This window comes from Castor canadensis, chromosome 6 (genome assembly GCF_047511655.1).
Source record: "Castor canadensis chromosome 6, mCasCan1.hap1v2, whole genome shotgun sequence".
NCBI lineage: Eukaryota > Metazoa > Chordata > Mammalia > Rodentia > Castoridae > Castor > Castor canadensis.
Genome location: NC_133391.1, coordinates 6,137,231 through 6,160,909, shown reverse-complemented (window position 1 = coordinate 6,160,909; position 23,679 = coordinate 6,137,231). Strand labels below are relative to the sequence as shown.

The window sequence follows — 23,679 nt, the reverse complement described above, 5'->3', positions numbered from 1 at the left end:
ATCATCAGCCACACCCAGGTGTTTAGTCCTGATAAACCAGTATCAATGCTCTTTGATGTATGTGCTGCCATAGACAAGGGAGGGTGTGGAGGTACAGGCTGTGGCTGTGGGGGCCTAGCTTGGGAAAGAGCCTATATGTTTAATGATAAGTATATGTGCTGGGGAGGCAATTCTTGGCCATGTGATGATGTGGGTTCTTATTGTCCTTACTGGAGTTTTGTTTCATGGGCCACATGGCAGAGGGTTGAGCACACAGCACTTCTTCACAAAGGGAAAGATGCCCCTGATGCACCATTGGCACCTGTAACCCTGTAAATTTCAAGTACTTAAGCCATTGGATTGGATTGGACATAGGGACAAATAATTGGCATAAGGATAGTTGGAAAAGGCCTTGACCTTGGAAGTCTAATGCACCTCAAATTAGTAAATGTTACCCATGAGAGTTGCTCCTATCAAGTTTTTCACTCCTTTTATGAGGAAATGAGGAATGAATTTTCCATCTCTCTGCCAAGGCTAAAAACTTGTTCCTCTCACTGGCTGAGTCTATAGCCCAGACACTGAATGTCACTTCATGCTATGTTTGTGGGTGGACCAATATGGCAGACCACTGGCCTTGGGAAACAAGGTTACTAACCCATGGGAACCTTTTACTGAGACTGCTTTTCCAAAGCACAGGGAAGGCATCTGGCTCCTTAAAACTTCCATCATTGGAAATTATTGTATCTGCTGCCCAGAAGGCCAATTCTCCACTTCATTGGGGGATTTAACTTGTTTAGGACAGAAGGTTTACAATGACACTACCCAAATGGTCTCCAAATGGTGGAGAGCTCCAAACCACACAGAACCCCAGCCCCACTCACTGGCCAACTTTTCTAATCTCCAGAGAGCATGGAATAATCTTACCACAAATATAGATTGGCAGGCACCCAGGGGACTATACTGGATCTGTGGGAAGTAAGCTTATATGGTGCTACCTAGCAGCTGGTTTGGATCTTGTGTGCTAGGCTCAATCAGACCATCTTTCTTCTTGCTTCCCCTCAAACAAGGTGAAAAACTAGGAGTCCCCATATATGAAGAAAAATTAAATAGACAAAACCGGGGTGCTTTACAAGTTGGCAATTGGAAAGATGATAAATGGCCTCCTAGTGAATTATCCAGTACTATGGTCCTGCCACCTGGGCAGAAGATGAGTCTTGGGGCTATTGCACCCCATATATATGCTTAACTGCATCATCAGGCTGTGGGCTGTTGTTGAAATTATAACTAATGAAACTGCAAGAGCTCTCAATTTGCTGGCAGATCAAGAGCACTAAGATGCACAATGCCATCTATCAGAACCACTTGGCTTTAGACTGTTTGTTGGCCTCTGAGGGAGGAATTTGTGGAAAATTTAACCTGAGCAACTGCTGCTTACAGATTGATGATGAAGGGAAGGTCATAGAAGAGATCACAGACAAGATGAGAAATCTAGCCCATATCCCCTGTCCAGACTGGGAGAAGATGGGATCCCAATGACCTGTTTGGAGGATAATTTTTGGCCTTAGGGGGATTCAAAACTCTGATAGAGGCAATAGGCCTAATCCTAGCTGCATGTTTAATATTGCCCTGTCTGGCTCCCCTGGTGCTACAGTCTATGAAGACTATTATGGAGGCCTTTATAGAAAGAAAAACAGCTGCATATGTGATGATGCTATGGAAATACAAACCCCTACATCAAAATGATGCTCTTTGAACCTGAGTGGGCCCAAGCATCAAAGGGGGGAATAATGTAGCAAGAAAGGGGAGGCCAGGAAAGAAACAGACAGGGTGGTGTTCTGATGATGAGATGGGGGAGGGGATAGTACAGCAAAGAGATAAAACTTAAAGAATTGAAACATGAAGGTCACATAGCACTAAGGAGATGAAATAGCCAGTGAAGTCACATGCAGCCATATGTGGGTTGAGCTTTGTTTTTTGCTTCTGTAACCTGATTGCAAGGGTATATAAGGTGCGACCCCTTTGTTCTCAGGGCTCAGCCTTTGAACACAAGTTTGCTGGGTCTTTGCTGGCACAATAAACATTGGTTCCTGCTAATCTGCCTCAGAGACTCCTATCTCAGCTAATAATTTCCTGCAACATTAGTAGTTCTCATGTTACTCCTTCAGCATCCAGCCCTGGTGTTGGTATTTAAGCATAGGCTCTGTCTTTTTCTCACCAGGTGGTTGGGGAGTCGCGCCAGTTTTTCTTCTGTCTTTCAGCAGCAGCTGCTTGGCCAGCTCCTTCCTCAGAGAGGTGTGGCAGTTTAAGTTTGTATGTTGTCCTCAGGTTCAGGAGATCAGCTCTGTAACCCACCAGCCATCCTGCTTTGGAGTTGGGTTTTCACTGTGTTGGTTTACTGGGGCTTGTTTCTTTGTTTCTTCCCCTTTCTCTGGGGCAAGGTCAGTGATCCATCAGCCAGCCCCCTGCTGTCAGCATGTTGTGATGGTTTGCTGACTATTTTTCAATTTTGCAGTGTTGTTTGACTTTGGATGTTGCTCACTGGCTCAGGAGATGACCTTTGTGGACCACTACCTGCCTTATTTCTGGCAGCAGCTTATCACTGGCCTGCTGTCAGCCCTTCTGCCTTTCTAGCCTTTGTTTATTGAAAATTCATACAGAAATCATCTCCTTGCCCCTTCCCCCATCTCCAGTGCACTTACAGCACCCCGCTCCCTCTGCTGTGTGTTACTTTTCAGTTCCTTGTTTATTGTTCAGGTTATTTTTGTTTGTTTGTTTGTTTGCAGGGTGGGGAGTAAGTCTTCCCAGGTTTTCTATGCTGGTTTATCCCAGGGATGGCTGTGGGAATACAGTGTGATACTTTGAGCTCACCTGTTTGGTCTGCTGAATGTCTCCCAAGTAGGTTTGGAGCTGGCTTCTGGTGGTGTGAGAGCCTTCCTGTTTTCTCAGTGTAATGTGCCATGGAGAAGCTTTCCGTGGGCTAGGGGTTCAGGGTGTAGAAGTTTTGATTCTTCTTGGTGCTATTTCTGCCAGGTGTGGCTCCAGTGTCTCAGCAATATTTTTCATTTACAGAGCTCACGCTGTCTGCTTCTGCCCCCTAGTCACCAACTTGGATCCTCTCTTGAGTTTCAAATTTTTTAAGCTCATCATTTTTACTGAAAATTTAAATCAATAGAAAATGTAAAGCAAACAAGACAACTTTATTTTTTCTCCTCAGATGTGGTACACAGCAGGTGCTCAGTAAATATTTTACTATATGAACATTGGAGTGAATTACTTCACTTTCCATTCTTGACATAGCTTAGAGAACAAATGAAGGGACTCAAGATCTGTAGGTTTGTGAAAGTAGTTTTTATGTGTTGGTAAAGCATTTCTGTCCTAATGTATCTTTTCTGCTTTCCTTCTGTATTTGTTGATGTTTTATTGATGGCTTCTCATTGTGCTTCCTCAACTGTCACAGATTCCCCTGAGATTGAGCCACAGTCATGAGCTTCTTCTCCCAGAAAAGCCCATTGTTGTGAAGGTGTTGTCAAGAGATGAGACCATAGGTGGAGCATATATTTCCCTCAGGACTTCTGCTATGACCTTCAAGGAGTCCATTTCCCAGAACACCAGAAAATTTAATTTACTTTGTGAGTAATATCTAGATGAACATGACTTAATCTGTAGCCTGTAATGGATAATTAAGGTATTTGGGAATTCATTGAGTTTACTTGGTGTGTGTGGATTGTCATCTATTTTGTAATGTGAAGGAAATGACCAAGTTAGTGTCCAATATACATATTCATAGATTCATGTTCTCTGGTTCTCATGGAATTATCTCCATTCACCTTCATCAATTCCTTTTGATTGATGATCACAGTGAATATTTCTGTGTCATTTTTAACTAAACTGATAATTATTACAGTGACTAAAGCAGTGAATTTACATCAAATATTGTCTTTGTAATATTCTACAATAAGTTATATTGAGAATACAAATAAATATCTCTTTTGAAAAACATCTGATGTCTTTGGACATTGGGAGGAAAGTTAGAGAGCTAAATCAGGCGAAGCAAAGCATAAATGTTTTCGGTCATTATAGTCACTGGTTGTGTGGTCCTGTTTCACACTCCCAACCTGATTATGAAGATAAGTGACAGTTAATCCACTATGACTTTGCCCATTTCTTGGAAAGTTTAATTGTGCCATTTTAAAAACATGTACTTTTGAAAAACCCTATGAGAGTCAATATTTTATTATTTTTCAGTTTATCTTTATGCCTTGATACTCTGAATGGCAGGAAACACTTTTTTTTTAGGAATACTTAAACCAATTTATTTGCTTGTCTTTGGTTTTTTTTTTTTATTAAATTGAAAAAAAAAGCCAGATTCCCCAATCAGGGGAGGAAAACTGTAACCTAATACTCAGTGAGTGGCAACAGAAGGCTTACCTCCAAAGGAGCACAGAGGCCCAGCACTCATCACATGTCTGACAGCTGGAAAACCCCCTCTCCCCCATCAAAGATCGAGAATGCCAGGTTCCCCACTGAGGGGAGGAAAGGTGTAACCTGCCACTTGGTGGACAGCACCAGAAAGCCTGCTTCCCTAAAGTGCAAAGAAGCCAGGTGCTTCACACTGACCTCCCTGCAGGAGAGTCCCATCTCTCCTGTCCAAGAGCTGGAAATCCAGCTCTTCCACTGAGTAGCAATCCACTACTCTGCAAGTGCTAGGAGGTCTGTCTCTCACAATGCACAGAGACCCAGTGCTCCCCACTGTAACTGCAGGAGAGACTGTGCAGAAAGGGAACTCTAATCCCCTCATTGAGAATAGAAAAGAGGTAATCGGCACTACAACAAGAACCCTGAAAAGGGCAACATATCCAGCATACCCTTCTCTGAGGAACCCTGCTGGAGCTCCAGGAGAAAAATCACAACCCCAACTACTGGGACACAAAAATTAAAATGCTAACCCAAAACAGCTCCAGATGTGTAAATCTCAATGCAGAATGAAAGAGCAAGACAATTGTTCTCCATCAAAAGCCAATTCCACCTGTATAGAAGAAGAGATAGTAAATAATGTATTCAAAAAAATAGTAAAAATGATTAATGACTGCAAAGAAGAAACACAAAAGTTAATATTTGACTTCAAAGAGGACATGAATAAGCAAATGAGCACAAAGAGAATACAAACAAATAGATGAATGAAATTAAGAAGAGTATCCAGGATGTGAAAGAGGAAATCAATGAAGATATAGAAATCTTGAAAAATAATCAATCCAAAGGAAACAACTCAATATCCCAAATGAAACTTCAATTGAAACTTGGCAAACAGAGTGGAGGAAGTTGAAAAGAGTATCAGGAAGGGAAGACAAAGAGGAATTAGGCCAAACAGTAAAAGCTCATGAAAGAATGCTAAGAAAATATGAAGGGAACATGCAAGATATCTGGGACACCGTGAAAAGACCAAACCTATAAGTCATCATGTAGAGAAGGAGAGGAGATAAAAACTAAAGGCACTGACAATCTATTTAATAGAATAATAGCTGAAAACTTCCATAACCTTGAGAAAGAGAGAGTCGCCTAAGTGCAGGAAACTTGAAGAACATCAAACTGTCAGGACTAAAACAAAAATAACCCCAGGCACATCATAATCAAAACTCTCAGCACAGAAAACAAAGAAAGATTTCTGAAAGCTGCAAAGGAGAAAAGACAAGTCACACATAAAGGCAAATCAATTACAATAACAACAGATTTCTCAAGTCAAACTCTATGCAAAGAAGGTCACGGAAAGACACGATTCAGGCCTAAAAGACAGCAACAGTAAACCTAGACTAGTCTATCCAGCAAAACTATCCTTCCTAATTTTTTTTTCAGCACTGAAGTTAGAACTCAGGGCCTTCACTTTGAGCCACTCTACCAGCCCCATTTTTGTGAAGAGTTTCTCCAGATAGGGTTTTGCAAACCATTTTCCCAGGCTGGCTTCAAACCATGATCCTCCTGATCTCTGCCTCCTGAGTAGCTAGAATTACAGGTGTGAGTCACCAGTTCCTTGGTTATCCTTCACAATTGAAAGAAAAATTAAAACCTTCCACAACAGGGAAAAACTAAAGGAATTTGTGACTACCAAGCCAGCACTACAGAAGATACTTAAACGACTTTGACATATAGAAGAAGAAACTAGAGTGAGACAGAAAGACTCGAGAAATTATAAACCCTTTTTAGCAAGCAGACCAGTAAACAAGGAATAGGCAAATCTAAACAACAGGGTAATAAAAATAACTGGAAACAACAGGCATCTCTCAATTTTAACACTGAATGTAAATGGCCTCAATGCCCCCATCAAAAGACACCAAATATCAAATTGGGTTAAAAAACAAGACCCAACCATATGTGGCTTACAAGAGACTCATCTTACTGAAAAAGTAAACACTGGCATAGAGTCAAAGGGTGGAAAAAAGTTTTCCAAGACAATGGACCCCATAAATAGGCATGAGTACCCATACTCATATCAGGCAAAGTATACTTTGGATTATAATCAATCAGAAGACACAATAATAGTCACTTCATATTAATTAAAGGAACAATTCATCAAGAGGAAATATTAATCCTTAACATATATGCATCAAACACAAGGGCCTGCATCTATATTAAAAAACTGTAATTGGGATAGGTAAGACACCTAAAAAACTAGCTAGCATTTGTTGCCCTTAACGCAGAGAAACTAAAGCAGATACCTTAAAGCAACTGAGGCCAATAGGAAAAGGGGAACAAGTACTAGAGAAAAGGTTAGATCAAAAAGAATTAACCTAGAAGGTAACACACACGCACAGGAAATCAATGTGAGTCAATGCTCTGTATAGCTATCCTTATCTCAACCAGCAAAACCCCTTGTTCCTTCCTATTATTGCTTATACTCTCTCTACAACAAAATTAGAGATAAGGACAAAATAGTTTCTGCTGGGTATTGAGGGGGGGAGCGGGAGAGGGTGGAGTGGGTGGTAAGGGAGGGGGTGGGGGCAGGGGGGAGAAATGAACCAAGCCTTGTATGCACATATGAATAATAAAAGAAAAATGAAAAAAAACTGTAATGGCCCTAAAAGCACTGATAGAGGTTAACACAATGATAGTGGGAGGCTGGAATAACCCCACTGTGACCAATAGGTAGGTCATCCAGGCAAAAGATCAACAAAGAAACTTCAGAGCTACTCTACACATTAGACCAAATAGATATGGTGGATATCTACATAGTATTTCACCCAACAACCAGGCAATACACATTATTTTCTGCAATTCAAAAAAATTGAAACAATCTCCTGCATCATTCCAGATCACAATGGAATAAAACTATACCTCAAGAACAAAAGAAACCAATAAAATATTCAAACACATGTACCCTGAACAACACACTGCTGATAAACCAGTGGGTGACTGAAGAAATAAGGGAAAAAATTTTAAATTTCCTAGAATCCAATGAAAATGAAAATACATTCTACCAGAATCTGCGGGACACAGCAAAGGCCATGATAAGGGGAAAGTTTATAGCTATGAGTGCCCTAAAAATCCAGAGACCTCACAAATATACAATCTAATCATGCATCTTCAGCTGCTACCAAAAGAAGAACAACCCAAACCCCAAACCAGCAGTTAGAGAAAAAAAATAAAGACAAGGACTGAGATCAATGAGATCAAAACAAAAAGAAGAAAACTATTCAAAGACTCAATGAAACAAAAAGCTGTTTCTTTGAAAAGATTAACAAGATCAACAAACCCTTAGCTAACAAGACATAAAGGAGAATGGAGAAGATCTAAATTAATACAATAAGAGATGAAAAAGGGGACAAAAATCACACAAAGCAACGAAACCCAGAGAATCATTAGAGAGTACTTTGAAAACTTATATACAAGTAAACTGGAAAATCTAAATGAAATAAACAAATTCCTAGATGCATATAACCAACCAAAATTCAACCATGAAGATATTAACCACCTAAATAGTCCTATTACATGCAGTGAAGTTAAAGCAGTAATAAAGAGTCTCCCTACAAAGAAGAGCCCAGGACCTGATGGATTCATGACTGAATTTTACCAAACCTTTAAAGAAGAACTAACACCAATACTTCTCAAATTTTCCAGGAAATAGAAAGGGAAGGAACAATACCACACTCATTCTATGAAGCCAGTATTACACACATTCCAAACCCAAAAAACATGTAACCAAGAAAGAGAATTATAAGTCAATATCTTTAATGAATATAGATGCGAAGATTCTCAAGAAAACACTAGCAAACAGAATTCAACAAGATGTCAAAAAAGATTGTATTCCATGACCAAGTTGGTTTCATTCTAGGGATGCAAGGATGGTTCAACCTATGTAAATCCATAAATATAATCTGACGTATGAACAGAAGCAAAGACAAAAACCACATGATTCTCTCAATAGATGCAGAACAAGTCTTTGACAAAATGCAATCCACTTTGTGATAAAAGCTCTGAAGAATTTAGGAATATAAGGAAGGTACTTCAACATAATAAAGGATATATACAAGAAACCTAGAGCCAACATCATACTAAATGGAGAACAACTGAAGCCATTCCAGGTAAAGTCAAGAATGATAAGGCTATTCACTTTTTCCATTCCTATTCAACATAGTTTTGGAAATCCTAGCCAGAGCAATAAGACAAGAGCAAGAAATGAAAGGGATTCAAGTAGGGAAGGAAGAAGTTAAACTATCCATTTTTGTAGATGACATGGTCCTATACATAAGCGACCCCATTAAATTTACCAAAAAGTATTAGAAATCATAAATTCTTTTGGCAAAGTAGCAGGACACAAAATTAACATAAAAATCAGTAGCTTTTCTATATACCAAAAACAAACAGACTGAGTAAGAAATCAGGGAAACTATTCTAATTACAATAACCTCAAAAATAATAAAGTATTTTGGCATAAATTTAATGAAAGAAACCAAAGACCTTTTTTAATGCCAACTATCAACCACTGAATAGAGAAATCAAAGAAGACTTGAGAAGATTGAAAGACCTTCCATGCACAAGGGATGTATAATCAACATTGTAAAAATGGCCATGTTACCAAAATCAATCTACATGTTCAACACAATCCTATCAAAATTCCAATGATATTTTGCACAGAAATAAAAAAATCAATTGTAAAACACATTTGGAAACACAAAAGCTCTTGAATAGCCAAATAAATTCTGAGGAAAAATGCCAATGCTACAAGTATAAGAATACTAGACTTCAAACTATACTACAGAGCCATAGCAAGAAAAATTACATGGTATTGGCACAAAAATAGACAGAAAGACCAATGGATCAGAACAGAAGATCCAGACAGAAACCCATGCAACTGTAGCCAACTGATCTTTGACAAAGGAACCCAAAACACATGATGGAGAAAAAATAGCCTCTTTAACAAATACTGCTGGGAAAACTGGATATTCAAATGCAGAAGACTGAAACTAGATCTCTGTCTTTCACCCTGTACCAAAATAAACTCAAAGTGATATCAAAGACTTTAATTTAAGGCCCAAACTTTGAAATGATTCCAATAAGCAGTAGGAAATATACTGGAGCAGAAAGGTATAGGGAACAACTTCCTAATAGAACTCAAAAGGTGCAGAATCTAAGAGAAACAATGAACAAATGGGACTGCATCAAACTAAAGGGCTTCTGCACAGTAAAGGAAATGGTCACCAGACTCAAGAGACAGCCCACAGAATGGGAGAAAATATTTTCTATCTACTTATCCAATACAGAACTAATATCCAGAATCTACAGGGTACTCAGAATACTCAGCCCCCAAAGAATCAACACCCCAATGAAGAAATGGGCACGTGAATTAAACAGGGACTTCTCAAAGGAACATGTGCCATGGCCAATAAAAACATGAAGAAATGTTCCAATTCCCTGGTTATAAAAGAGATGCAAATGAAAGCTATGCTTAGATTTCATCTCACTCCTGTTGGTGTTAACAGTGAGGACAGCCATGTTAGGACCAGACTCCATCCCCCTTGCAGGTGGCTTATTAGAAACTCCCCACCCCAAAGACTGACAAAGCATAGTTGTTAACCTTTATCTCCTGATGGGTGCCAAGGACAATTGAGCAGTGACCCAACCACAACTTGTCTTTCTTGGTTTCTCAGCAATGGTATTCTTTAGTGACCTTCCTTGTACTTTTCCACTAGCCCTCTGTATTTAGCCCAAGCCTGTGTGTGGCAGTGGGCTCTAGCTCTGTTGCTGGGATCCCCCTCCACAGTTCTCCTGCCTGAACAATAAACCCTGTGCTGGTGTTTGAGCTGTCTCTCTGCCTCTTCCATGCCCCTTTAATTTTCTACCATTTGTAGCTGAAACCCGGGTGAGAGTTTTGAGCAGGGAGGTATACCCTTCATCCCATATGGTGGGAACTCTCTGTCTCTCTCTCTTTCTCTCTCCTCCCCTGCTTTCCCTCCTCACTACCCTCCATATGACTCTAACACTACTATATTTCCCATTCATCTGTGACCTCCTATACAGGGCTCTTTGCAGATTCCACTCTGCACACTCAACACCAGCTCTAATTTCGACAGGGACGGTTAAGACCAGCCTCTCTGTCTGACACTTTGTGGCACCTTGTTGTGTTTGTCTCTGACCATTCTTTCCTTTGGTGTTCCTATCTCTTTCCCTCCCTCTCACCCTCTGGCCATCTGGCCCCTGGTGTGTCTGGTCCCTGGCTACATAGGTTAATGACATTTACCTACTGCCCCAGGTTTGTTTTTCTGATTTTACAAATTTTCCCTGGGGGATGCCTTAGGAAAAACTTCCTAACATGGGCCCTGGGCAATACCCACTCAAAGATTCCCTCTGACTCACCCCTGGGGTTTCTTTTATACAACCTTACCAAACTGGGCCTAAAAGGTAATCTAACACCAAAAAACCTCATTAGTTTTTCTATGAAAATCTGACCTCAATACAAATTAGAAAATTCCTCCAAATGGCCCAAATTGAAAACTTTTAATCCCAATGTCCTCTGAGACCTTAACAACTTTACCATGAGAAAAGACACATAGCAAGAGGCTCCCTATTTCTAGGCTTTCTTCTACTTCAGTTCCCAACCCTCCCTTTGTTTAAACTGATGAGGTGTATAGGTTTAACTCCAGCTCTCTGCTGCCACAATCTAAAAAGCAATAAACAGCAACAGCTCTTCCCAGGTTCACTTTCAGGCCCTAAACAGAGGCTGGAGTCTTCCTCACCTGTTCCCTGCTTCCTCTCCCTCCCTCTTTACTACTCTATCTCTCCCACTCTTTCCTTCCTTTCCTTTCTTTGGTGGGTCCATCAGGGACCACTCCCCATTGCTGGACCCTCCATCTAACACTCAGTTCAATTTTGGTGAGTATCCCTTCATCCAGGTATCTCTCTAGTCCTACTGTGAATGTCCTACTGTGACCATGGAAGCACTGGTCAGGTGAGAGACTCCCTCCATCTACTGACTGGATGGATTCACCTACTATTTTCTGGGGATGCCTAGAAAATATACAGGTTTGCTGCCTCAGAGGTATATCATACACTATCAGTAGGTCGTAAAGATGTTCCTGTCCTCTGATATGTCTGTCCTACTGGGTAGGACCACTGTGGGGTCCTTTTCCACAAAAATGGGGCAGAAACTCTTGAGGGACAGTCCACTGGGATATTTTCTCCAAAACCTTCAGATCCTGGGTCTCACAGAAATCATAAACCTAAACTGAATTTCTACTGTAACACAATCTATCACCAATGTAAGTTGGAGAATAATAACTATTGACAAAAAAGGACACTTTCAGTTTCCAAATTCAGCATGATCTCAAAAACTTTCCTCAATGCTGTGGAATATGTTTTGAGATGCCCCTATATCTAGGCCTTTGTTTATCTCCCCTCTAGACTCTCACTCTTCCAATCCTGTTTGCCTCATCATATTCTCCTCCTTAACAAAAATCCCCCTGGGGTTCCTCTGTCTTCCATTAAAATCCCATTCCTCCTCTGAGTGTAGTCAACTCTATGTCACCTTTTCCTCTTCCTTCATGTCACAATATATAAAAAAGCTTTAACTTTAATACTCTTCTCTGAATCTGTCTCAGCCATCATGGAAGTTTCTTTCACCCCTCCCTCTCCAGAGCCTGCTTCTGTCTCCTCTACCAGACTGGTCATCCAAGTGAGGACAACAGAGACAAAGATAGACAAAGAAAGAGAGAGAGAGAGAGGGAGAGAGAGAGAGAGAGAGAGAGAGAGAGAGAGAGAGAGAGAGAGAAAGAGAGAGACCAGCTCAAATTTCATTATTAGTTTTCTAAGCCTCCTTTTTGACTCACATGGTCCCAGGACTATGAACACAAAATAAATTGGAAATCTAAATGACATATGGCTGAAGAAGATTTGAGATACTTTTCTGTCTTAACCCCCTGGAATTTTTTTCCTACCTTATGCTCAGCCTCTAAGTCTGCCTAAACAGAATTCTGACACTTTTCTCCTTTAAGTCTTGCTTTTGAAATGGGAGGTTTCCCTATTGCAGACATGTCAAGGCCAGGAGGCAGATCAGGTCATATCCAGGTCACCACAGGTGTAATGTTGTGGGAAAATTATGAGCTGAGATAGAGGACACTGAGGCAGATTAGCAGGAAGCAATGTTTATTGTGCCAGCACAGACTCAGTGGACTCTTGTAAAAGACTGAGCTCTGAGAATAAAGGGATCTTACCTTATATACCCTTGCAAGCAGGTTACAGAAACAAAAAGCAAAGCTCAACCCACATATGGCTGCATGTGACTTCATTGGTTATTTCATCTCCCCAGTGCTATGTGACCTTCATGTTTCAATTCTTTAAGTTTTATCTCTTTGCTTTGCTATTCCCTTCCCCTGTCTTGTTGTCAGAACATTAGCCTGTCTGTTTGTTTTCTGCTCCCCCCACCTTTCCTGCTACATTATTCCCTCCTGTGATGCTTGGACTCACCCAGGGTCAAAGAATATCCCCTTGATTTAGAGTATTTTGACAGCATGATTACATGTGCAGACGTTTTCCTTTCTATAATAGTCTCCATAATAGTCTTGATAGAGTGTAGCACCAGGGGAGCCAGACAGGGCAATATTAATCATGATCCTAGGATTAGGCCTATTGTCCCTATCAGAGTTTTGAATCCACCTAAGGCAGAAAACCACTCTCCAAACAGGTCATTGGGATCCCATCCTCTCCAAGTCTGGACAGGGACAAGGGCACGCTTTCTCATTTTGTCTGTGACCTCTTTTATGACCTTTTCTTCATCATCAATCTGTAAGTAGCAGTTGTTCCTGTTAAAATTTCCTCAAACTCTAACCTTAGAGGCAAGCAAATAGTGTAAAGCCAATTGGTTCTGATAGATGGCAATGTGCATCTTAATGCTTTGTTTTGCCAGAAAATTGTGAGTTCTTGCAGCTTTATTAGTTATAATTTCAACAACAGCCTTCAGCCTGATGAGGTGATTGAGCATATATATAGGTGTGCAATAGCCCCAGGACCCCTCTTTTGCCCAGGTGGCAGGACCATAGTACTGGATGATTTGCTCAAGGAGGCCACTCTTCATCTTTTCAATTGCCAATTTGTAAGGCACCCTGTTTTGTCTATTTAATTTTTCTTTATATATGGGATCTCCCAGTTATTTACCTTGTCTGAGGGGGAGCAGGAAAAAGGATGGTCTGATTGAGCTAGCACATAAGACCAAAACCAGCTACTATATAGTACTGTATTAGCTTGCTTCCCACAGATCCAGTATAGCCCCCAGGTGCTTGTCAATTTATGTTTGCGGTAAGATTGTCCCAAGTTTTTCTGAAATTAGAGAAGCTGGCCTGTGGGTGGAGCTGGGGTTTTGTACAGTTAGGAGCTCCCCATCATTGGGTCTCTTGGGCAATGTCATTGTAAAACTTTTGTCCTAAACAAGTTAAATCCTGCAATGAGGTGGAGAATTGGCCTTCTGGGAGGGAGATACAATAATTTCCAATGATGGAAGTTTATAGGAGCCAGATGACTTTCCTGTGTTTTGGGATAGCAGTCTCATTATAAGGATCCCGTCAGTTTAGCTCTCTTGCTTCCCAAGACCAGTGGACTCTCATGTTGGTCCCCCCTAAACATAATATGAAGTGACCTTCAGTGTCTGGGCTGTAGACTCAGCCAGTGAGAGGAACAAGTTTTTAGCTTTGGCAGAGATGAAAAATTCACTCCTCATCTCCTCATAAAAGGAGTGAAAATTGTGGTATGAGGAACTGTCATGGGTAACAGTTACTAATTTGAGGTGCATCAGACTCCCAGGGTCAAGGCCTTTCTATCTACACTTATGTCAACTACATGTCGCAGTGTCCATTCAGATGGCTTAAGTACAGTGAAATTTACAGGGTTACAGGTGCCATGGGTGCAGTCAGGGCAGCTGTTCCCTTGTGAAGGAGGACTGAGTGCCTAGTCTTCTGCCATGTGTCCCATGAACAGAACCTCAATAAGGGCAATAATAAGAACCCACGTCATCACATGGCCAAGAGTTGTCTCCCCAGCACATATACTTTTCATTTGATGTATAGGCTCTTCCTAAGCTAGATCCCCACAGCCATGGCCTATACTTCCACATCCACCTTGGACTATGGCTACACATGCATCAAAGAACATAGATACTCATTTATTAGGGCTAATCACCTGGGTGTGGCTGATGAGGTTCCCAGGGTTGTGGATTCTCTGGATCTCTAATCATTGCTCCTGGGGGTGGTAAGTGGAGTTGAAGCAGATATAGTGGGAGCACACTAGATAGGTGGTATGGTTGTGAGTGTATGACCCATTGACAGAGCCTGCACAGGAATAGTAAGTATGGAAAAGTAAAGTCCTAGTGACAACATTTTCTGCCTGAGTAGTATGCATACATAGGTCACAGGATGAGGGTTCTGGGACCATGAAGACAGACCATATCAGTAACAAACAGTAATTAGGTATCCTTCCCAAAAGAGATAGAAGAGAGCTAATAAATCCAATCAGTGGGTGCCATTTCTCTCAAATCTATGGCAAAGACTAGGGTGAGAACTACAGCAACAGATACAGACTAGGAGTGACAATATGTTACAGTGAAATAACTGGTGTGGAAAACATTCTGTTTGTGCCATTGGAGAGTTGATGTTTCAAATTTCAGCCATGCTTCCTGGGTTGACTACAGCAAGGCAGTTGTCCTGCTGTTCTTCATCCCCTGTTGTTTCCTGAGAAGCAGAGACCTGCCAAGGGTGGGTACTCAGGTCCTGGATGGTGATCTTACATGGTGAAGCTGATCAGGGATGCACTCCCATTTGAGAGAAGCTGGTTTGACTCGACTGTGGTGGATCCAAGGAGCAATTTCTGCTACTTTAACTGTAGTGGGGATAGACAAGACAACAACAAAAAGGCCCCTCTAATGGAGTTTTAATCACGGGATATTTTAATTTTTTACCCAGACAATGTCTTTTTTATAACTGAGTAGGATTACCATGGCAAGAATATATTATCAGTATATATATTCAAGAAAACACATTGTTCAAAAAAAAGTTAAAACCATTAACTTTAAGTATTAAAGGACATGCTTAGAGCCAGTAAAAATAGTTATTTTTGTCTCTGTTTAAGTAGAAGACCCTGTCTACAAAATATGGCTTTACATGAGATAGCCACACATATGTAACAACTACTTCCTCAATCCTCTTGGCCTTGGTTTTTTTTGAGAGGTCTGGCATGAGTGACTCCATTTGAACTTTGATGACATTCCCCCCTCATCTCTAAACTGTTTGTCTCTGAGCAGTCTCTTTTGAATATTTGTCTCCCATCCAAATACTAATCAGGTCCAACCCTGCTTAGCTTCTGAGACCAGATGAGATTGGGCATGTTTAGGGTGGTATGGTCATAGACTGAAGATCTTTCTTGATTGATCATTTTCTTTCTTCATTGTGAGGATTTGTTCTTTTCTGGATTTTGTTTGTTTGGCTTTGGTCCCATGTTGGGGGTGGGGAATGAGCAGGTCAGGTGGGAGTCCCCTTTTGGTCAAATTTAAGCAACAAAGAGGCTTAGAAAGAGTGACCCTTACGCAGTTGGCTTTTAGACAAGGACAATATAGAACAAAATCCAACAAAAGCACATGTCTAAAAAGTTAATCTGGTTTACATGTAATCACTTATTAGAGTCATTTTTTATGGACTTGATTGTAAATGCCCCAGAAGGATCAGAACTCCAATGACAAAAACTTTAGAGTCATGGCTGAAATTTTGATGGACAATTTAGCAACTGACAGAACAGTATATAAATGCCATTAACTTTTGTTAATGTTAAATTTTGTATTTTAGAAGGCTTGATATACTTGACAAATATAAATATATTTAGTATAAGGAACCAGCAATAGCATCATAGTTCTACAGAGTTTATATATACATATTAGTTTAGTTGTTTTTGATGTAAAACCTTAGATTTTTTTCAGTTGTAGGAGGGGAAGAACAGTTTTAGTAAACCCAAATAGCCCAGTCACAGACACATATAGGGTACTGACTGTATTAGAATCACCCAAGGCAACAGTTGTTTGACCATGAGGCCATCTAGAAAGTTTTATATAAACTGTTAGAAAATAAGAGGTATGGAAGAGGCAGAGAGACAACTCAAACACCAGTACAGGGTTTATTGTTCAGTCAGGAGCCCTGTGGAGGGAAACCCCAGCAAGAGAGCTAGAGCCCACTGCCATACAGAGTCCTGGGCTAGATATAGGGGGCTAGTGGAAGAGTACCAGGAAGGTCACTAAGGGATACTATTGCTGGACAAACAAGAAAGTTGTAGTTAGGTCACTGTCTGCCCAACTGTCCTTGGCATCCATCCAGGGAGATAAAGGTTAACGATAGTCCCTTTGTCAGTCTTTGGGGTTGAGTGGGGAGTTTTTAGTAAGCCATCTGCAAGGAGGGAGGGGATCTAGTTCTATTATGGCTATCTCACTGTTAACCCCAACATAAACCAACTCCTAATGAACATGACTCAGTTACCTTAGTAGTTAAAACCTTGACAAAACTCACCAGAGAACACAGCCAAATATTTATGGGGACTAAATGTGGAGTTAGGAAACCTAATGGGCAAGAATCAAGGCTCAGATGTTGATAAGATATCATATCCCAGACTTTTTACATTAACAGATGGCTCAGGATATACAGCAGGATCCCATCAACCTGTAGTCAATGGAGGCCTGCTAAACTAACAGACTCAATCTGGCCATCCCAGGCCAAAAATTCCTTCTGCCTGACATGTGGAAGGAGTAGGACTAACATTTTTACTCTGTTGACTCTAATAAAACCTGGAGATCTTGACTTTCAGTATAGTGCTCCTTTTTGAGTTTTTTTTATCCTTCCTGCAGGGTGCACTTTGTTTTTTTTTTTTCACTTTGCTTTACATAAGTAAATCTATCTCAATCCTAATATCAGTGTAGCAGTACTCACTGTGCTCAGCTGCCTCTTGCCTGTGTTTCAATAAACTCTTGCTGTCTTGACCAATATGTGTATTTTCCTGTAACCAAAAATTCCTGACAGTTATTTTGACAAAACAAAAACTATTTTAAGACAGTTTTTGTAAATGTTATTAAGAATAATATTTTAAAGATAGTCTTATTGTTATAAGTTTAGAGAATTAAGTTTTATTTTAACATCAGTACTGTTACAAGTCAGAATGAGATACAACCACCCAAGAAAGAATTTAAAGGAGAGTCTTTATTAGCCAGCTGGTGATTGCCCTGACCAACAGGTCGTTGGATCTCAGAGCAGCCCCTCTCTAACCTTTTGCAGGGTTTATAAAGGCAAAAGCTACATCCTGTCTGGCAAACTTTGAGAAGCAGGCTAGCCTAGGTACAGAAGTGAGACAATAGCTGTTATCAAAGGTACAGAAGTGAGACAATGGCTGATATCTATAAGCATGAGTGAACACAATCAACACAATCCACACAATCGTTTGACTGTATCCTAGTTTGGTTCCTTCTGTTCTTCTAATTTTTTGGGAGCCAGACCCTCTCATGAACCTCCTTCAGCTTTGAAGTTAACATGGCACCTGATTAATGGCTTCCCTCTGGACACCTGATTAATGGCTTCCCTCTGGCTAAGTCTTTTAGCCATTTCATTCCCCACTGCTTTTAATTAGAGTCAAATCACAGACTCTTCTGAGTGGATAGGATCATATTTAGTTCTCAAGACCATCAGTTTTACAGAGGAAATGTAGACTTAGCAGTATTGATATTATGCTCTATCTGGTTGGAATTAAAGACACCTTGTATTTACATGTACACTAACAGCAGGTCACATATTAACAGTTGTAACTAAGCATTGTGACAAATTAATCATTTTTTAATCTTTGTCCTTTTAGTATAAGGTTAATACTGTTAATTTTATCTGTGACAATAGCACTTGGAAACACCCTTAATCCATCTCTTTAGATATGTCTGTAGAAAGACACATAGAAGCAAGAAAAACATAAAAACTTCCCCAGGTAAGTTAACCATAAATACCCCCAACATCCCAGTTCACACAAACCAGAGAAGTATAGACAATTACATAATGTTACAGTCTGAATAGCATGGAGAGTTAACTAAATTTAAACAATCTTGTCTATGACATCACTTAAAATACATTTATCAAGACATGAGGGGAATGTAGACATTAGGAGTAAGGGGATATTACCTAAGAATGAAATTTAACAGTTTAGCCTATTCTGAACAAAACAGTTTGAATTAAAAAATGAAAAGATTGTGCTGAGTAATTTTAAGGGCAAGGTCATTAAAAACAGATACGGGAGTAACAATTTGAGGAACAAAAATGACAACTAAATAGGAACATGTTTAGGTTTTATCTTGAGGGGGTCTTGATTGGCCTCAGGTCTGGCAATTGTCTAATGTTGGTCAGAGTTTTCTGTGAAGGCTCTCTTGAGCTGAGTATGATGAATCCATGGGTGTTTTTCAGCTACCTTGATGGTTGTGGGAGTAGACAGGATCACAGTGTAGGGACTTTGCCAGTGGGGCTTGAGGCTGTCAGGGTGGTATCTTTTTACCCACATTAGGTCTCCTGGTTCATAAGGAGCCCTAAGAGGGCCATCAGATGTCATCATTTCTTGGGCTTGCTGAACAGCTGAGTGAATTTTTTGAGAGTCTGTTGGAGAGACTGGAGAAGATCATGATTAGAAATTTTTGTTAGGGTTTCCTCCCCCAATCTGGGGATTATGGGAGGTGGTCACCCATAGAGGATCTCTGATGGAGTGAAACCCTGTCTATAAGGGGTACATCTAACTCTTAATAGGGCTGCAGGAAGGAGGTTCACCCAACCATCACCTGTCTCCAAGGAGAGCTTAGTAAGCAGCTCTTTTAGAGTATGGTTCATCCTCTCTATCTGTCCTGAACTCTGAGGCCTATAAGCACAGTGTAACTGCCATTTGATCTGCAATGTTTTGGCTATTCATTTAGCTATTTTAGCTGTGAAAGCTGGGCCATTGTCGGACCCCAGTATTAAGGGGAGGCCAAATCAGAGAACTATCTCCTGTGAGAGTTTTTTAATGTAATCTGAACTGTCTCAGTTTTCGTGGGGAAAGCCTCAGTCCATCCAGAGAACATATCGATCATTACCAGCAAATATTTATAACCATACAAGCCAGGCTTGATCTTGGTGAAATCAATCTCCCATTGTTCTCCAGGGAAGGACCTCGCATTCTCATTCCTGGCTCAGCCAAGGGTGGTCCTTTTTGGTTAGCCTGTTGACATACACTGTACCTTGTAGTGAGATCTTGAGCCAGGTGTAATTTTGTGGGTCCTAAGTGAGTGGAGTCATGAAGGTCCTTTATAAGCACGTGTCCTAGAGACCAGGGGAGAAATATCCTTCCATCTGGCAACATTTTTCATCCAGAGGGGCTTGTCTTTAGTTGGAGGGTCCCTCCTAATTTTAGCAAAATCTTGAGAGGCCCCACTGCTTTTATGGCAATTGCCCTTGTGGCTTGGTCGGGCATTTGGTTTCCCCTTGCCTCAGGGTGGTCCCGTTTTTGGTGACCCCAGCAGTGAATGATGGCCACCTTTTTAGGAAGCAAGAGGGTCTTTAAGAGGGTTAAGATTTTCTGGGCATTTTTAATATATTTGTCCTCAGAGGTAAGGAAGCCTCTCTCCCTGTATAGGGCTCCATGTATATGGGCCGTTACAAATGTATACTGGCTATTTGTATATACATTAATAACTTTATCTTTTCCATACCTTAGATCTTGGATCAGGGCAATTAGTTCAGCCTTTTGGGCTGAGGTTCCATGTCCAAGTGCCTGGGCCCAGATGGTCCAGTCCAGGGTGACTACTGTTGCCCCTGCATACCTTATTCCATTGATCACAAAGCTGGAGCCGTTGGTGAACAGTACCTCATCTGGCTCATCCCAGGGAACATCAGTCAGGTCAGGTCGAAGGCTCCAGGTGTTCTGCTCTGAGTGCTATAAGATCTTGGCTGAGGGCTTCATCAAATAGGGTAAGGGAGTTCTTGAACCCCTGTGGCAGTCTTGTCCAGGTTAATTGGCCAGAAAATCCCTCTTCTGGATCAGTCCATTCAAAGGCAAAAATGAGTTGACTCACCTCTGTGAGCGGGAGACTGAAGAAGGCATCCTTTAGGTCCAAGACGGTGTACACTTGGTGGCTAGGAGGTAACAGGCTGAGGAGACTATAAGGATTGGAAACCATAAGATGAGGTGTGTTCTATGGTGAATGACATGGAACCAAAATTCCCGCTTTCCTTAGCCTTTTGATGTGGACGGCAATGCCTCTTTTGTCTCCACATTAATAGGGTGCTGTTTAACCTGTATAGGCATCGCCTATGACATGAGTTGGACCACTATTGGGGCATGATGATTAGTTAGCCCCTGTGGGTTAGATTCAGCCCATACATGGGGAATCCTTTTTCTGAGTTTAGACAGGTCGGAGGTCTCTGGAGGGTTTTGTTCTGTCATAGACAGAAGATATTCTTCACTTAAAGGGTGACAACAACAATTTGATAAGAGGTTGGCCTTGGGTGTCCAGATAAGTTTCCTCTTTCTGGAAGGAGATGGTGGCTTGTAACTTGTGTAGGAGGTCTCAGCCCAGCAAGGGGTAGGGACAGTCAGGAATCACAAGAAAAGAATGAGTTATAAGTCCCTCCTCCTAGGTTAGTAATTTGGCCTTCTGACCAGTAGTGGTCTTTTTCTTTAGATAAGGGGCCCTCTGGTTTTTTAATAACTGAATAGACCGTGCCAGTATCACATAAGAATTTGACTGGTTTGCTCCCCAGTTGAAGCGTAACCATGGGCTCTGGGGGTGGGGGGGAAGTGGCAGGGAGCCCCAGCCCCATCACTCCAGTTGGAGGACCTTTTGGTTCCCCCCTTTTCCCTTAGGGCATTCATTTTTCCAGTGTCCTTTGTCCTTACAATAAGCACATTGGTCTTTTTCCAGTGGGGCTCTTGTGTTTCTTGCAAGTTGTAGGCTGTCAGGAGGCCCAGAACTTCTTGAGGGCCTGGAGGGGGTAGTTTGCAGAGCTGCCACCATCACCTTTGAAAGTCTTTTTGCCTGTCAATCTTCTGGTGTGTCTCTATTATTACAGACACACTGTGTTATTTCTACTAATTCTGATAATAATTTTCCTTCAAATCCCCCTCCTGCTTTTTTAATTTCTTTCTAATGTCTGGGGCTGACTGGGAAGTAAAAGCAATATTTATTGCCCTTCTATTTTCTGCTGCCTCTGGGTTTATAGAAGTGTATGTCCTATATGCCTCCAGGAATGCTGCAGGGGACTTATCTGAGCCTTGTATAACCTCACTCACCTTAGACAAATTTGTGGGTTTCCAGGCTGCAGCTCAGACTCCCATAAGAAGGAGCCAGTGATAGTTGATGAGAGCCTCCTTAACTGCATGGGAGTTTGGATCCCAGTTAGGATGAACTAAGGGAAAAACAGTCCCCAGAAGGTCTTGATTTCTGGTAGAAGTCCTGTCCGGGCCCAGGACATATTTTCTGGCTTCCCGCTGAATGTGGCTTCCCACTGAATGTGGTCTCACTCTTCATCTGCGAAGAGGGTCTGTAAGAGCTGTTGGCAATCATCCCAGGTAGGCTGGCAAGTGAAAAACACAGTCTCAAGAAGAGAGATTAGCCCCTGGGCTTGTCAGAAAAAGACAGATTTTGTTGTTTCCAGTTATAGAGATCAGTGATTGAAAAGGGCACATAAATCATACACTGACAACCTCTTTAATATCTAGAGACTAGATATTATAGAATTAGGACTCATTTGTCCAGTATATACACAATATATTCAGTACAGCAGAGTTAAATGAAACACACAACATATAGGTTAATGGGTATTCTGAAATTTTCTAACACATACTAACAGAATACTTTTTGTAGTTTCTTCCTATTTACCCCTCTCAACCCAATAAACAAATCTAGACAGTACACTGTTCAGAGGTGATTTTACAACTTCATTTTTAAGCACAGTATTTTCCAAGTTTTAAAAAAGCTATTTACATATATTACTACTTTTACATACATCAAATAATTTGAAATATCTGGGACTATTTCTTAGATGAACTTGTCTGTTATGCACACAGCACTGGTAAATAAAATTGCACACACAGCAATGATTATAATCTGAGGTATCTTCTAAATCTGACCATTTTGGCCTTGAATCATTCCTTATTTTATTCTTTTTGCCTTCAAACCAGTGGACAAGTACAGGCATCATATGTACTGCTTACAGATAGCTGAAAAATTTATATATAAAAGTCATTTATAAAGGACAAGCCTTTTTACCTTCCAGACATGCAGATGATGTTGTTTTGGGGGTCTTAGTGGATAGGAGAACTTTTGAGCAGCCTATGCCTCCTTTTATGCACTTTTGTAGCCAGGAAGGCTTTTTAGATAAGACTTCAATCAGGTCAGAATGTAAGGAATCTGATCTGGGTGGCCAGGACCATCCCATGATGACCCATTCCACCTGATAGGCTGTAGGCAAATCAAAGGTCCCCTCAGCAGGCCATTCCACATTGAATGAAGGCCAATCTAATTCACAGAGTTTTCTCAGTGTAAAGGCATCACAAGAGGCCCCCAGGTCTAAAGCCTTCTGCTGGAAAGAAGAAAAGTTAGTCAGCATACATTGCAAAGGGCTGGAGGTAGACGAAGATTGTCCCATGTTGCAGTTTCAATTGTCCTCTGGTCGCCTGGGGTAGTCTAAAAATGTTAAACACAAAATGGCAAAACAGACACACAGAACAAACACAATGACTTGCGGCCACACAGAACTAGACCAGACAGACAAGGGGTCAGGGCAACGTCCCACCACCCCCCAGGATTTGGAAAGTAATGCTGCATCCAGCCTTCCCCTGAATCCCCCTTACCTCCGGAGGTTTCCCTGACCAGATGACTCTCTGCTGTGAGGATTGATGTCTCCTGACTCCATTAGTCATCTGTGAGGATAAGGACGTATGTCCTGGGGCTGAGGAACATCTCTCAGCAGCTGCCCCCTAGGGCCTCCATCCCATCAGGCTCCATGGAGTCCCAAGAGATCAAGGCTCTACCAGCATCTTTGGGGGTCGTTAAAAGTATCTCACTGGGGCCTCCAAATGTTACGAGTCAGAATGAGATATGACCACCCAAGAAAGACTTTATTTTTTTTATTTTTATTTTTTTAATTTTATTATTCATATGTGCATACAAGGCTTGGGTCATTTCTCCCCCCT

The 23,679-nt window shown here is 41.1% G+C and overlaps 1 pseudogene; it reads right to left on the bottom strand.

Annotated features, from left to right (window-relative positions):
• LOC141424245 (cytochrome P450 3A41-like) overlaps positions 1-23,406 on the bottom strand; it is a 70,533-nt pseudogene extending 47,127 nt beyond the window's left edge.
• Positions 23,407-23,679: the final 273 nt, after the last annotated feature.